Here is a 16,368-nt window from a genome sequence, read left to right as displayed (position 1 = left end):
TTGGTGTGTCCCAGCAGTCAGGGGCAAACGTTTTTTTTATGAAATACGGTGGCCCGTCCGGTGGGTCCCCGCTGTCAGGTGGAGGAATAATTATTTTGCATGTAATAAGGAGGCACTTCCTTGCTACGGCCGTGGACCCAGCTGTCAGCCTCTCCACGTACAGTCCATGTCCGATGGAAGCCATTCCTTGACCACGTTGACCACGCCGCGCCGAGAGCACCAGGGCGGTGGACGACGGCGAGGCCTAGGAAGGGGACGACGCGGAGCCGAGGAAGACGTGGCAGTGGATGCCCACGCGTAGAGGAGTACGAGGGTTCACTGGTTCGCTGCGGTGTGAGGCTGCCGTTGCCGCAGAATAACAGGGGGTGTGGGTGAGTAGAGGGATGGCATGGCCAGCGGTGGGAGTAGTAGGGGGCGGTGAGGCCTCCGCCGCATCGCAGCCGGCCATGGGAGGCAGGAGCACGAGGCACGACCGGCGCTGGTTTGGGCGGCTGGAGCAAGAAGACCAGAGGTTGAAGAAGCACTACGGCCGTTGGATGGACATCGTACGGTCACTAGAGCTAGAATCGTGCATATTGACTCCCTCCGTCCCCGTCAACTTAGTAGGCCCACAAGTCAGCCTGCCACTATACTGGGTCCCAGCTAACAGGGGGAGTATTCATTTTTTTGTGCGTAATAAGGAGGCACTTCCTTGCGTGTGAAGATACGGCCTCTCCACGTATAGTCCACTTCAGATGCATGTCGGTCGTTGACAATGTTGACCAGGCCACACCGAGAGCACTAGGGCGGTGGACGACGGCGAGGCCTAGGAAGGGAACGACATGGAGGCAGGGAAGACTCGGCAGTTGTTTCCCACGCGGAGGGGAGTACGACTGTACGAGGGTTTACGGGTTCGTCTACCATCGCCGAAGAATAATAGCAGGTGTGGGTGAGTAGAGGGATGGCTAGGCCAGCGATGTGAGTACGATGGGGCGGTGAGGCCTGCGCGGCAGCAGAGCCGGCCGCGGGGAGTAGGGAGCAGGCAGTCTCGCCGACGCTTGTTTGAGCGGCTGGAGCAGGAAGAGCAGAGATTGAAGAAGCACAATGGCCGTTCGATGGACATCCAACAGTCACTGCTTGTGCGTCAACCTTTTTTAGGAAAGCCTCAAATCTGTGGAAAACAGCATACATCCCATCTGCCATTATTTCTAATAATTTACAGCCCATTTGCTAATTCTTAAGGTTTTTTTGGAGCCCATATTATTTTTGTTAGCGTTACAACCCATATTGTGGCCACGGTTAAAAAATTATACGAAATTTTGCATATTTCGGTGCAGTCCGAACTGTTTTAAATCCCGAAATTTCGACTCACATACAAACTGATTTTAAAATAAATGTATATCAATTTAAAATCCAACAAATTATCCACGCATAAAAATTAATGTAATTTAAAATCTCGAAATGAAAAAAAGATATTTGAAACTAATTGTCGGTTTGATGTGTTTTAAAAATGTACAACCCATTTCTCATTACTAACGGGCCATTTTCTCGGCCAGCCGAATGAAAGCTCTCCTCGTCTTGAAAGATTTGCAGCCCAACAGGCCTGACAAAGTGACTTACTTGGCAAATCACAAAAAACTGGGCTGTGGCCATGGACCCAGCTGTCAGCCTCTCCACGTATAGTACTCTTCCGATGGAAGTCGTTCCTTGACCACGTTGACCACGCCATGCGAAGAGCACAACGGCGGTGGACGCGGAGCCGGGGAAGACGCGGCCATGGAAGCCTGCGCGGAGAGGAGTACGAGGGTTCACTGGTTCGGCTACGGTGTGAGGCTCCCATCGCCGCAGGGCCTGGCCAGTGGTGGGAAGAGTAGGGGGCAGTGAGGCCTCCGTGGCAGCACTGCCGGCCACGGGAGGTAGGAGCATGCGGCACGACCGGTGCTGCTTTGGGTGGCTGGAGCAAGAAGACCAGAGGTTGAAGAAGCACTACGGCCGTTGGATGGACATCGTACGGTCACTGGAGCTAGAATCGTTCATATTGACTAAGTTGACAAAGCCCTTCGTCCCCGTCAACTTAGTAGGCCCACAAGTCAGCCTCCCACGAAGGTGGGTCCCAGCTAGCCGGGGGAGTATTCATTTTTTTGTGCGTAATAAGGAGGCACTTCTGGTGGGTCCGAGCTGACAGCGGGGGGAACGTTTTTTTCGCGAAATACGGTGGCCCGTCAGGTGGGTCCCAGTAATCAGGGGGCAAACGTTTTTTCGCAAAATACGGTGGCCCGTCTAGTGGGTCCCTGCTGTCAGTTGGAGGAATCATTATTTTCCACATAATAAGGAGGCACTTACTTGCTGCGGCTGTGGACCCAGCTGAGACTCTCCACGTACAGTATACTTCCGATGGAAGTCGTTCCTTCACCATGTTGACCTCGCCGCATTCCGTTGCATGCACGCATCCATGGGCGTGGTGCGTCCCCACTGTCAGCCTCTCACGTACAGTCATCTTCCGATGACTCTCGGTTGTTGACCATGTTGACCACACCGTGCCGAGCGCACCCAGACTGGAACGACCCGGAGATGGGGAAGACGGGGCAGTGGAGTCGCAGATGGAGAGGAGTGGGAAACTTCACTTGTTCGGGTGCGCTGCAGCACAACCGCGGTGCCGCCCACGGGAGACATGAGCAAGAACAGAGGTTGAAGAAGGAGCACGGCTGTTGGATTAACATCCAACGGTACAGCTGCTAGAATCATTTGTTGATTAAGTTAACAAAGCCGTGTGTACACGTTCGCTTAGTAGGCCCACAAGTCAGTCACCAAATCTGATGGGTCCCAGCTGTCAACGGGATGAATATTTTTTTTCGCAAAACAAGGAGGCACTTCCTTCCATGTGAAGATACAGCCGGTGGGTCCCAGCTGTCAGGTGGAGGAAACATTTTTTAGCTTAATAGGGAGGAAGTTTCCTTGCGTACGACCATGGACCTCGTGGGTCCCAGTCGTCAGGCTCTCCATGTGCAGTCCTCTTTCGATGACTCTCATTTGTTGACCACGCCGCACCGAACGCAACAAGGCGGTGGACGACAGCGAGGCCCCGGACGGGAACGACTCGGAGATGGGAAAACGAGGCAGTGGAGTCGCAGATTGAGAGGAGGAGAAGGGTTATAACTGGTTTTGTTGCGATGTGGGGTTGTAGTCTGTGGAGAATAATAGCAGGTGTTGAGGGGTGGAGGGATAGCCTGGCCGGCGGTGGGGTAGCGCTTCGCAGCGATGCGTGCTAAGCAGAGCCGCTAGCCGCCGGAGGCCGGACCAGGCAGTCCCGGCGACGCTGGAGGAAGAAGATGAGAGATTGAAGGTGCATGCCGGGCATTGGATATAAATCCAATGGCTATGGATGACACAATCATTTGTTGACCAACTTGACAACGCCCTGCGTAGGCTTCGACCTATTGGCCCACATGTCAGCCTGCAAAAATGTGGCATATATTTAACCCATGTTTTCTAGAATGTACAGTCCATTTACTGGGCTGGGTGAACAAATAATTTCACTTCAATCAGGCCCATTTATATTTTCTAAGAAATCCCAGCCCATTTGCACTTCTTTGAAATACACGTATTAGGTGGGCTCGTTATATATATAATGTTATGTTAGAAGGAGCAATTAATATCAAAGAATAAACTGGAGAGGCACATTATATATATAATTAAGAAATTAGCGAGTTATTGCTCAAAATAAAAATGAGCGCGTTATTAGTAAATTGGTCCTTAAAATCTTTGCAAGCTTTTGTACGCAATCACCAGGATTTTCCTTGCCTGTGGGTCAAAAATAACCAGGATTTTCCTTGCCAACTTCCGTTAAACATTTACTTTTATAAGTTAATAACACGTGGGATGTTTTTATAATGTATATATAAGTCTCTATAAAATATACGATAATAGTAATAATATAAATATATATAATGTGGTTAGAAGGGAAAACATAAATTGGACACAACGTTACTATTATAAGAGACCTGCGTTTTATACCCCACAGTAGGCATACTAACAAGTTCACACACAAATACAACAGAAAAGGTAAACATTCATATCAAACTCAGGTTCACAGGACACGTTCATATTCATAGCCAACATTCACTATCAACAACTCAAAAGATTCATATATACACAAGCTCAGCATATCTATGCATCCAAATGATTGATAGATCACACGACAATATTCATACATAATTCACAAAAAGATTCAGATATACACATGTTCAGTATGTTTATGCATCCAAATGATTGAGATCACAACCAATATGATCCATGGACGGACTTTAATTACCTAGGGTACAGACTGGTAAATGGTGTTCAATCGGAGATACTTCTTGCTAAAATTAGTTCTTGTACGAGTAAACTTTCGAGTACATAAGAGGCAGCACAGACAATCTTAACTTTGCTTGTAGGTTTATCCTCAAATAGTTGCCTCGTGCCGAGGGAGGTTTGAGCAACTTGGCCACTACTTTCATCCAACTAGTTTACTGGCTCATCTTGGTCCTGTATCTTGCCAAAATTCTACATTGCAGACGAGAAAGGAGGCGGTTGAGAAAATGAACCACCCAATTTTTTTGTGCAGTTCAACTAAAATGGAGCATCCTTGGCATGTAGACTAATTAAGTGCCAGATGAATATACGCGTCAACCAACTTGTCTGGAATCTTTAGACTCCATGCCATATAGTTCGCTACCATATGTGCCGATAACCAAAAGGCACAAGTTGGGACCAAAGACTGGACTGCGTTTTTCTGGGCTATGCACCAAGCAATATTTTTGGCGTTCACTCTCCTAATACTTGGAGTTTGACAATTGGTTGACGCCGATTGATACTCGAACGAATATAGGCACTTCTTGTCAACATCGATGCTTGTCTGAGTGAACTTTGGAGTACATAGCAGCAGCATAAGTACCTGTCCATCTGATCATTTTGTGCAGTTCTACTGAAATCACCCGATGTAATGATTTGCTTGCAAGTTCAGGCTCCAAATTACTCCTTTATGAAATCGGCAAATAGTAGCACAATACCAAATTACCAATACATATGACAGGCACAATAATCAGGATAAAGACCAGTACCAACCTGTGTGAGGTAGCATATCAATTACTATTTCCTTTGACTGGAAGCCGAGATAAGCCAAGCGACTGACAGCAAAGGAAGAAAGCAAGTGGAGATTAGCGACTGACAGGAAAGGACGGAAGCTGTCGAGGCAATGAAGCACCCAAAGTTTTTGTGCAGTTCCACCAAAATCGAGCATCCCTGTTGACACATATATTGAGAGAGTGAGATTACTGTAATAGTGGGACTAGTTGATGAAACATACACTAATAAATAGAAGCACTCTCATTATCTTAATGGGTAAAGTTAGCAACATAGTAGTCTTGCTTAAAGAGAGGTATTAGTTTATTTAATCAGTGCCAATTAGCTCAACTCAACACTTAAAGCATTGCCATTTATCATAGGTTGCAAAACTTTAACATGCAAAGATAAAGGAGTTTCTCATGACAGTAGCACGATACAAATAGAGATGACATCAAACTAATATGGATGAAGGCCTTAGGCCCGTACCAACCTGAGAAAAAAAGCTTATTCATGTAGTCCCATAAGAGATGATAAAGCGCTCACTGGAATCGCACAGTAGTATATATTTTTGTGCACTTCAAATGTATGGTTGAAATCATTCTTGTTTACCAGTGCTGAGATTATATCAAAAGATTATCAAGAACTTCCAGCAGAGTTAAAGCACTGGCTAGGATACAGTTCATTGTATTGTCTTGTGTAGTTCCACTAAAATGTATGATTGGCACAACATGATCCCTGTTTGCACAAGTAGGAACAAGGTGAAACCTTCATTAGCTTAGTGAGAAAGGATAGGAAGACATTAGCATATTACTCAAATAGTAGCATCAAATTCATGATGGACAATACACAAAACATTGCCTCATTGAACCAATGGCAATAAATTGACATGCAAAACAATAGCACTATTATGTCATGACACTGATAATATTCCCTCCCTGCTCAACCACATGATTCACCTCCATAGACAAACATACACACGTACATGATTCAGCATAGGGTCCTACTAAAGATTTATTTAACTCCAACAGGAAAATTAGGCAGTAATAAATTAGTGGTACTTAAGTACTCCTAATTAATGAAGTGAGATAGCAGAAGTGGAAGGGCTCCCTGGAGGATCGTCTCACATGTAAGGTAGTCGTTACCGGAGCCCTTGAATGGCCTCGACTGAGGCCTCTGGCTTTAGCAAGATCGCCTTGGCCCTGTTATTCTTCTTCTTCTTCTTCCTCTTCATGCTCTGTTTCTCTTTCTCCTCACTAGTTGGTGAAACCAAGTACATGATTGGCCTTGTAATTCAGAATTGGTTTTGTCCGTGAGGGAGTACAAGTGTACTAGTAAAAAACGGCATTATTTTCTCATGGCAGTCGGAAAATAGAGATGAACACATGCATTAAATATCATTCTTATCTAAAGGAAGGTTGAGCGAGTACTGGATTAGGGGGTGTTTGGGTAGCCGGACTATACCTTCAGCCGGACTCCTGGACTATGAAGATACAATATTGAAGACTTTGTCCCGTGTCCGGATGGGACTTTCCTTGGCGTGGAAGGCAAGCTTGGCGATGCGGATATTCAAGATCTCCTACCATTGTAACCGACTCGATGTAACCCTAACCCTATCCGGTGTCTATATAAACCGGAGGGTTGTAGTCCGTAGGCAATCAACTCCGTATACAACAATCATACCATAGGCTAGCTTCTAGGGTTTAGCCTCCTTGATCTCGTGGTAGATCTACTCTTGTACTACCCATATCATCAATATTAATCAAGCAGGACGTAGGGTTTTACCTCCATCAAGAGGGCCCGAACCTGGGTAAAACATCGTTTTCCCTGCCTCCTGTTACCATCCGGCCTAGACGCATAGTTCGGGACCCACTACCCGAGATCCGCCGGTTTTGACACCGACATTGGTGCTTTCATTGAGAGTTCCTCTGTGGTGTCACAATCAGGAAGGATGCCTCCTCCCGTCTTTAAAGATGGCGCCGTTGCTAAGGGAGCCTTGGCGGTCGGCCAAACCCTCCGGCTAGGTGGTTTCCTCATGACCGCCTGTTCGGCTGTTGCGCCGACGGTGACCTCTCGGGTCATCAAAAGCAACCTACACATCAGCTCGGAGCTCGTCGAGCAGCTAGATCCAATGGAGCTCTCTTCCGTAAACGAGCTCTTGGATCGCATCGCCGCGCTGGGGGTCGCTACGGATTACGACCAGGTTGGGCTTAAACCCGATCTAAGAGAAATTAACTCTCCCCAAGTCACCTACCACGTTGTCGTGGTAGAGGCGCAGTGCGGCGACCCTTCATCTATTTTAAGGACTAGCTACGTCCGAATTCCCGACCCCTCCAAGCCGGATACCCGCAGAGAGGAGGATGTAACTCAAGACCTGAGCTTAGGATCAGGCAACGGGCTAGATTCGTTGGACAACATCCAAGAATCCGAACTTCAGAGTTTGGAAACTCTTCGGCCTCCGAATCTTGGATTGGGTAAGGTTTCAGATTCAACGACACCCGCCCACCCGAACATAAGCGATCTCTCCCAAATCAGGCAGAGGCCCGAGGAAACAGTACATCATTACTGGGCCAGATTCCTCCTGGTTATGAACAGGATAAAGGATTGCCGCGAGGGAGACGCAATCTCAATTTTCTGCAGTAATTGCACGGACGAGGGAATCCTTAACGCCGTAAGTCATCGTGATATTACACGCTTCGCTGACTTGGCGTCCATAGTACAAAAATACTGTGCGATGGAAAGCGCCTGGAAAACTGAAATAAAATTTTGGGATAATCCGGCCTTGAATAGTAATCCCGTCCGAACTAAGAGGGTGCATAATCATAGGACACCCGAGATAAACACCAAAAAGCCAAAACCATCTACAGGGCATGGAACCGTACTGGAAAGGTGGCTTGATGGACCCTGTAAGATTCACAGTACAGAGGACGCCACACCAACTCACAACCTTAGAGCATGTTGGATACTCTGGCAGGTGGCCAAAATTGGCGAGGACCTCTTAATTCTGGAGGCCACAGAAAGCCAGCCCGAGGACACCAGTACCGTTCTCACAGTCTTCGAGACTTTCGCATCAAACAATATGCGAAAAAGAACACTCCGCAGCCTCGCCGAAGTCTATCAAGTTGCAACAATAAATCCATGGAGCGACACTGCTATTACCTTCAACGCAAGTGATGAACCTAGATTCTGAACAGCCCGAGCACTAGCCGCATCGGTCCTCAGTCCCATAGTGGATGGCTTTCGCCTCACCAAGGTGCTCATGGATGGAGGCAGTGGACTGAACCTCATTTATGAGGAAACCCTTCAAAAAATGGAAATAGACTGGAACCGCATCGAGCGAAGCAGCACAACCTTTAGAGGAATAATCCCCAGTCGGGAAGCGCGCTGCACAGGAAAAATCACACTAGATCTGGTGTTCGGCACGCCGGATAATTATAGGTCTGAAGAAGTCACGTTTCAGGTGGCCCCGTTTAAAAGCGGATATCACGCTTTACTAGGACGGGAAGCATTCACAATCTTCCAAGAAATACCCCATTACGGGTACATGAATCTTAAGATGCCCGGACCGAATGGAATTATCACTCTAGCTAGTGATCCGGACATAGCACTCCGCGCCGAGAACAAGATGGCCGCATTAGCCCTTCAGGCGCTATCCGAAGCCTTAGTGGCCGAGGAACTGACTGCGCTGTGCTCCACGATTAACAGGGATGATGTGATACTCGATAAGAGATCCAAATCCACATCCTTCAATCCAGCCGGCGAAATAGTCAAATTCCAGGTCCATCCAACGGACCCAAACCCTGATGCAGACGCCGCACTACGAGAGTTCCTACGAGAGAACTGGGACATCTTCTCCTGGCACCCTTCAGACATGCCAGGGATCCCATGCAGGCTGGCCGAACACAGCTTAAATATCCTAAAAGGATTTAAACCTGTCAAACAAACCCTTTGGCGTTTTTCCGAACCCAAGAGACAGGCTATGGGAGAGGAGCTAGCCAAGCTATTGGAGGCCGGATTCATCAGAGATATAAAACATCCGGACTGGCTAGCAAACCTGGTGATGGTACCAAAGAAGGACAAATCCTGGCGCCTATGTGTCAACTTTAAAGACCTTAACAAGGCTTTCCCAAAGGATCCCTTCCCCCTCCCCCACATCGATCAAATTATCGATGCCACCGCAGGACACGATTTGTTGTGTTTCCTCTACGCATACTCCGGTTACCATCAAATCAACATGGCAGAATCAGACCAAGCCGCAACAACATTCATCACACCATACGGCCCATTCTGCTTCAACACAATGCCCTTCGGGCTAAAAAACGTCGGCGCAACATACCAGCGCATGATCCAGACATGTCTGGCAAACCAGATCGGCAAAACAGTGGAGGCGTATGTGGATGATGTGGTCGCCAAATTAAGACATGTCGAATCCCTAGTAAACGACTTAAGGCTTACATTCGATAACCTCCGACAATATGACATCAAGCTCAACCCAGAAAAATGCATCTTCGGCGTTCCAGCCGGAAAGCTCTTGGGCTTCATTGTATCCGGTAGAGGAATTGAAGCAAACCCAGCCAAGATCCGAGCTCTGTCACAATTGGATGTCCCAAAGGACCTTAAACAAATACAAAAATTAACCGGGTGCGTGGCGGCTTTGAGCCGCTTCATCTCCTGCTTGGGAGAAAAGGCACTACCCCTTTATCGCCTCCTTCGGCGCACCGAACACTTCGAGTGGACGGATGTCGCCACGGCCGGACTTGATGAAATAAAAGCCATATTGGCAACAAACCCAGTCCTGGCCGCGCCAATCACCGGTGAACCAATGTTATTGTACATTGCAGCAACACACCAAGTTGTCAGCGCAGTGCTCATTGTTGAGCGGGAAACGGACGGACACAAGCTCCCCCTTCAAAGGCCGGTCTACTACGTGTCCACTGTCCTCACTCCACGCAAATCATGGTACCTGAATTATCAAAAGATTGCATATGCGGTATTCATGGCATCCAGAAGCTACGACACTACTTTCAAGAGTGTTCCATAACAGTAGCCTCGGAAGTACCACTCAACGATATTATCAACAACCGCAACGCAACAGGACGGATTGCAAAATGGGCCATCGAGCTTCTCCCGTTCGATATAACCTATAAGCCACGGCGAGCTATTAAATCGCAAGTTTTGGCCGACTTCGTCGCAGAATGGACGGAGGCCGAGCTCCCTAAAGAGTACGGCACATATTCAAACTGGATTATGCATTTCGACGGCTCCAAAATGTTGGCCGGACTGGGGGCTGGCGTCGTCCTGACGTCCCCCACAGGAGACACAGTCCAATATGTGCTCCAGATCATGTACATGGATTCCAACAATGCAGCCGAATATGAGGCCCTCCTACATGGTCTCCGGATAGCAGTATCCATGGGTATCCAGCGCCTAGAGGTACGCGGGGATTCAAACCTCGCGATATCCCAAATAAATGGAGACTTCGACGCCAAGGACCCAAAAATGGCAGCTTACCGCAACGCCATCCTAAAAATGTCGGCTTAGTTCGAAGGGCTGGAGTTTCACCATATAGCCCGAGAAAACAATCAAGCAGCGGACGTCCTGGCACGCATCGGAGCAAAACGCGATGCAGTCCCCCCCAACATCTTTTTGGAAAGATTGTTCAAGCCATCCGTAGCGTGGGAGGGGGAACCCGCAAATAACAGCCTGGACCCAGCCACACCACTCGACGCCGAACAATCTGACACAATTGGAGGCTCTGCCAATGAAATTACACCTTCAGCCCACGTAATAATGGCAGTCATCGCCCCGTGGACAGAACCATTCCTAGCCTACCTTACTAGGCAGGAACTCCCGGAGGACCAAAATGAGGCCCGATGCATAGTGCGGCGATCTAAAGCCTATAGAGTCCATGAGGGAGAGCTTTATAAGAAAAGCACTACCGGAGTCCTTCAAAGGTGCATCTCTGAAGAGGAAGGGCGGAACCTTCTGGCTGAAATTCATGCCGGACTCGGTGGTCACCACGCCGCCGCTCGGTCCCTTGTTAGCAAGGCTTTCCTTACAGGCTTTTATTGGCCGACGGCCCGGGCAGACGCTCAGGACCTAGTCCAACGGTGCGCTGGTTGCCAACTTTTTGCCAACCAAAGCCATATGCCACCCACCGCACTCCAAACTATACCCATCACCTGGCCTTTTGCAGTCTGGGGGCTTGACATGGTCGGACCCCTTAAAGGTGGGACCGATAGGAAAAAATACTTACTGGTCATGGTGGATAAATTCACCAAATGGATAGAAGCCAAGCCTGTTAAAACGGCCGAATCTGGACCTGTGATAGACTTCATATCCGGGGTTGTACACCGTTATGGCGTCCCCCACAGCATCATAACCGATAATGGTACAAACTTTACCGCCGACGAGGTAAAACTCTGGTGCAAAAACATGGGCATCAAGCTCGATTATGCTTCCGTCTATCACGCACAAACCAATGGCCAGGTCGAACGCACAAATGGTCTTATCATGAGCGGCATTAAACCCAGACTAGTGCGGTCCCTCAAGGAATCTAACACGCACTGGGTAGAGGCTCGACTCCGTGCTATGGGGGCTGCGGACCACGCCAAATCGCACCACCGGATACACACCATTTTTTATGGTATACGGCGCAGAGGCAGTTCTGCCCTGCGACATAATTCATGACTCACCTAGAGTGCGCATGTACGAAGAAAGAGAAGCTGAGCTCGATCGGCAAGACAACTTGGACTCCCTGGAGGAGGAGCGTGACATGGCAAAAGCCCGTTCCGCATTTTATCAACAGCAGGCCCGAAGATATCAAAGCAGAGAAGTACGGGCCAAAAATTACAATGTTGGCAAACTAGTTCTACGCCTGCCTGATAAGAAAAAGGACAAACTCAAGCCCAAGTGGGAAGGTCCATTCATAATCGACCAAGTCCTGACTGGCGGGGCATACCGCCTGCGAGATGCGTCGGATAACCGACTCGAGCCAAACCCGTGGAACGCCACCCGTCTCCGAAGATTCTATGCCTAGCGCCGGACTCTGTGTTCGTCTCCTTCCTCTGTCCATTTTTTGCATTTTTCTGTCTTACATTTCTCTCCTTCCGCTCTTTTCTTTTATAGCCCTTAAAGGCTCATCTAGTGCCGTGCCACTCGCGCTCATTAAACCCAGGGGCTTCTTTAACAGAAGCTTATTTATACGGGCTTCACGCCCAACACATGCGTCAAACTTCCGCATGTACCTTTTTCTTCACCATTATATGCATCGATATGACTTAAGTTTTGGCCAAGCTGGGTTGCCTGGCTCCTGTGCTTACCCCTATGTTCCCGATTGTTCGGCTAGGCGGTAAAGGGAGCACCTCAGCGATTGTTACTGTCGGGTCAGCCGGATGTGTACCTCAGACTGGGTGAAGCTGAAAGCTAGCGTTCTTAAGGGAATATTCGGTCGGGGAGATAAAAGATGATCTTTTTACTCATTTTAGGCGCCCCCAGATGCTTTTTTCTGCATCTTTTTACGCAGTCCGGACATGCACTTTAGGGCATGCCTCCCAGCAAAAGGAACCCCTAACGAAACTATTCTCTCTGGAGGATGTTTCTTACTAACCATGTAATATAACATAACTAGTTGGGCACTTGTCTGATAAAGCACTAATGACCCCTACGCCTGGTCTCCACACATACCACGGTTCTTATATAACCGCTATGGTATTCGGACACACTCCGGACCATCAGGTCCCTAGGTTGAAGCGAAAAGGTCGGCAACGACAAACGATCTACAATCCGGCTAGAAGGCATTACACATGTCAATTCAAAATTACATAGTCATTCTGAATGATTGTATTCCTCTTCTATACCTTCTAACAGGCTGTCTAATTTACAGTCCTGCTGGGAATACTTCGCGACCAACTCTACTTTGCCGTATACTATGCTCACAGGGATCTCCTTCCCGTCAGGCCCCACTGGTCCGACCTCGGCCATGTGGTTTGGGTCAGACTTCGTAAAACGGGTCTTCACCATGGCCCAGGCTTCCCTAGCGCCTTGTCGGCAGGCCGATATCTTCCACAACCGGAAGCGCCGCCGAGCTCCCTTCAGCTTCTCCGCAAGCTCTCCAAGGCCCTCGAGCATGGAGTGGGCAGGCCATAAGGCTTGGGCAACGCCTCGCATCGCCTGCCGAATTCGCTCGTGCAATTGCATGAGTTCGGGAAGAAGGTCACCCGTAGAACCGGGCATCTCCTCTGCAGGACGACCTGTGAGCATACCTACAGACATTACTCTGTTAATCGACTTCCTCGCCGAACTCTTTTTTCAAAGTTCGTTCAAGCACTTACTAAATATGCCGCGTCGAAGCCGCTGATTCTCCTTCGTGGAGTCCGACAGCTGGCCACGAACATCTTTAAGTTCGACGTCCAGCCTGTTGTTGGCATCCTGAAGATCATTCTTCTCTCGCCTCACCTTTGTCAACATACTCTCACCGGCCTTTAGCCGGCGTAAGAGTTGTTGCTTTTCCGGATCGAGTCCGGCGCCATGTGCAACATGATTTGTTAGATTTGCACCCATGCCACACAATACTAATCTTTCGAAGTGTATCTTACCTAAGGGGGTCTCTTTGGGCTCCCCCGCTGCGGCTAGTGCGGCCTCTAGTTGGGCCTTGCACTTTTCCATCTCCTGGGACAGTACAATATTCTTCTTTGTAAGAACCTGCATATTAAATGATCCTTAAATCAGTTGATCTAACTGTTTCAAGTCTCGGGGGCTACTGGTATATATATATATTTGACCAAAATTTTCTTACCCGTATGTCTTTTACATACTGCTCCGTGGCTCTGGCTAAACCATTTTGAGCGGCACGGAGGTACGCATCTCCCGAATTAAAGGCATCTAAAGCCTCTTGGGAGAAACAAGCGTCGTGTAGAACTGTCCGGCGACGCCTGTGGTTCATGGCACTCTCCACTTCAGAATTTGTGGCAGACAGCCTGTCTGCATCCTCTGTCGGAGGAGCGTCCGGTGCGCGCCTTGTGCTCGCCTCCGCTTCCTGGCCAGACGTTGGAGCCTGGATGGTAGAGGCACGATTGGCAACCTCTCCGGATGTAGTCCGGCAAGGTCTCTTCATTCTGAAGATAGCACGAACCTTAATATGCCCTGACAGAAAAACACCAGGGAGACAGAGGGTGCGCTATACCTTTGCGTTGGCATCTCAGTCCGGACTACATTCCTTTTTGCCCCACGGGGCCCTGCGGCCCCTCGTTGGCTAGCCGCCGCAGGTTCGGCCTCCTGCCTCGGAAATCTCCCATGCAAAACACGGTTGTCGTCAGAAACACCGGAATACATGAGAGTGGAATCTCTCTCAAGGGAATGAGACTCCGGTTTGTGTCACCTGGGAGACCGGGATTAACCCTGGGTAATCAACCGTGATGGCTACCAAGGTATTGTCCTTGCTTAGCTGATGGAACACCCCATCGATAAGCTCCACCGATATGTCCGGATCCTCTTCAGAGTCCGGATCGAGGGACCGTTCTGGGTCCTCGGGCTGTGGAGGGCGGCTGTTTATATCCTTTACCACATGTCGCAGTTCCTGCATTGAAGTCGTTAGACTACATATCTAACCCTGGGAGTATAAAACAAACAGGCAAGCGCAGTTCTTCACTTACCCAACTTGGAGGATCGTACGTAGTAAATCCGGCATGCAGGTTGACATGGAGGAATTCCTCCTTTTCTCCCTTGTACAAAGAGGATAAGATCTTTACTAGAGCGGCAGCTGAGGCCGGCCCCTTACGACCGTAACGGGTGGCGTCATCCTCCCCGTTGAAATCCCACATGGGATGGCCTCTATATTGAAGTGGTTGCACCCCCCGCATAATGCATGCGGCCATGACTCCGATCATGGTTAGTCCGGAATGAGCCAACAGTCTTATCCGGCCCATCAGGTAAAGGACGTCTCTGTCGCTTTCTCTCTGAGAGCTCCGCAGACGCCAGCTCAAGCGTTTCTTCAATGGAGCACTGTTGAACTCAGGGAGGCCGACCCGGATAGGGTTCGGAAGCGGGACGTCATCTATGTAAAACCATTCTGAAGGCCAGTCCTCGGACGCCTTCTTTGGGGTTCCGGATAGGTATCCGGTCCCGGCGATGCGCCATACTTTGGCTCCGCCCACTTGGTATATAGACCCCTTTTGCTAATGGGGCACCAGGCAGAATAACCTCTTCCACAACGCGAAATGAGCCTCAACGCCTAGAAATAGCTCGCAAAGGGCGACGAAACCCGCAATATGCAATACGGAGGCGGGCGTGAGATTGTGTAGCTAGAGGCCGTAGAACTCCAGAAGCCCGCGGAGAAATGAATGAATTGGAAATCCCAGTCCCCTTATTAGATAAGGGACGAGGCACACCCGCTCTCCTTTAGAAGGATTGGGGGTGCTCTCCGCCTGTTTTCCACCATTGTAGGTGGCGAGACCGGCTCGGACCGGGACCATGTATGCCTGAGGGAGAAATCCCTTGGCCTGAAGCGACACTAACTAGCTATGCGGGATGGTGCAACTCTCCCAGGACCCGGGTTTGGGACCGGAGGGGCGAGGGGAGGAGCCGCGATGGCTGGTCATGTTGGAATGGACCTTTGCTGGAAGCGCTCTGATGATAACTCGCGGAAAGGAGAAGATGTGGTTTGGACCTAAATCCCCATCCTGTTAAATAGGTGGCTCGTTTATACGGCTAGGGGTGTGGATGTAAAAATGCCCCAGCTTTTCGCATTCGTTTGACACGTGGAAGACGGCCATTATTGGGCGTGGAAGCCGAGGAGCACTACATTACAAAAATCGGACATCATTCCTGCAGGTACACAAGATTTGGAGAAGAACCCGCCTTGCAATGTCGAACAATCTACGCGCCGGACTCGTCGTCATTGAAGCCTGGTTCGGGGGCTACTAAGGGAGTACTGGATTAGGGAGTGTTCGGGTAGCCGGACTATACCTTCAGCCGGACTCCTGGACTATGAAGATACAAGATTGAAGACTTCGTCCCGTGTCCGGATGGGACTTTCCTTGGCGTGGAAGGAAAGCTTGGCGATGCGGATATTCAAGATCTCCTACCATTGTAACCGACTCGATGTAACCCTAACCCTATCCGGTGTCTATATAAACCGGAGGGTTGTAGTCCGTAGGCAATCAACTCCGTATACAACAATCATACCATAGGCTAGCTTCTAGGGTTTCGCCTCCTTGATCTCGTGGTAGATCTACTCTTGTACTACCCATATCATCAATATTAATCAAGCAGGACGTAGGGTTTTACCTC

This window comes from Triticum dicoccoides, chromosome 6A, assembly GCF_002162155.2.
Source record: "Triticum dicoccoides isolate Atlit2015 ecotype Zavitan chromosome 6A, WEW_v2.0, whole genome shotgun sequence".
Taxonomy (NCBI): Eukaryota; Viridiplantae; Streptophyta; class Magnoliopsida; order Poales; family Poaceae; genus Triticum; species Triticum dicoccoides.
Note: the sequence above shows the minus strand (reverse complement) of the source record.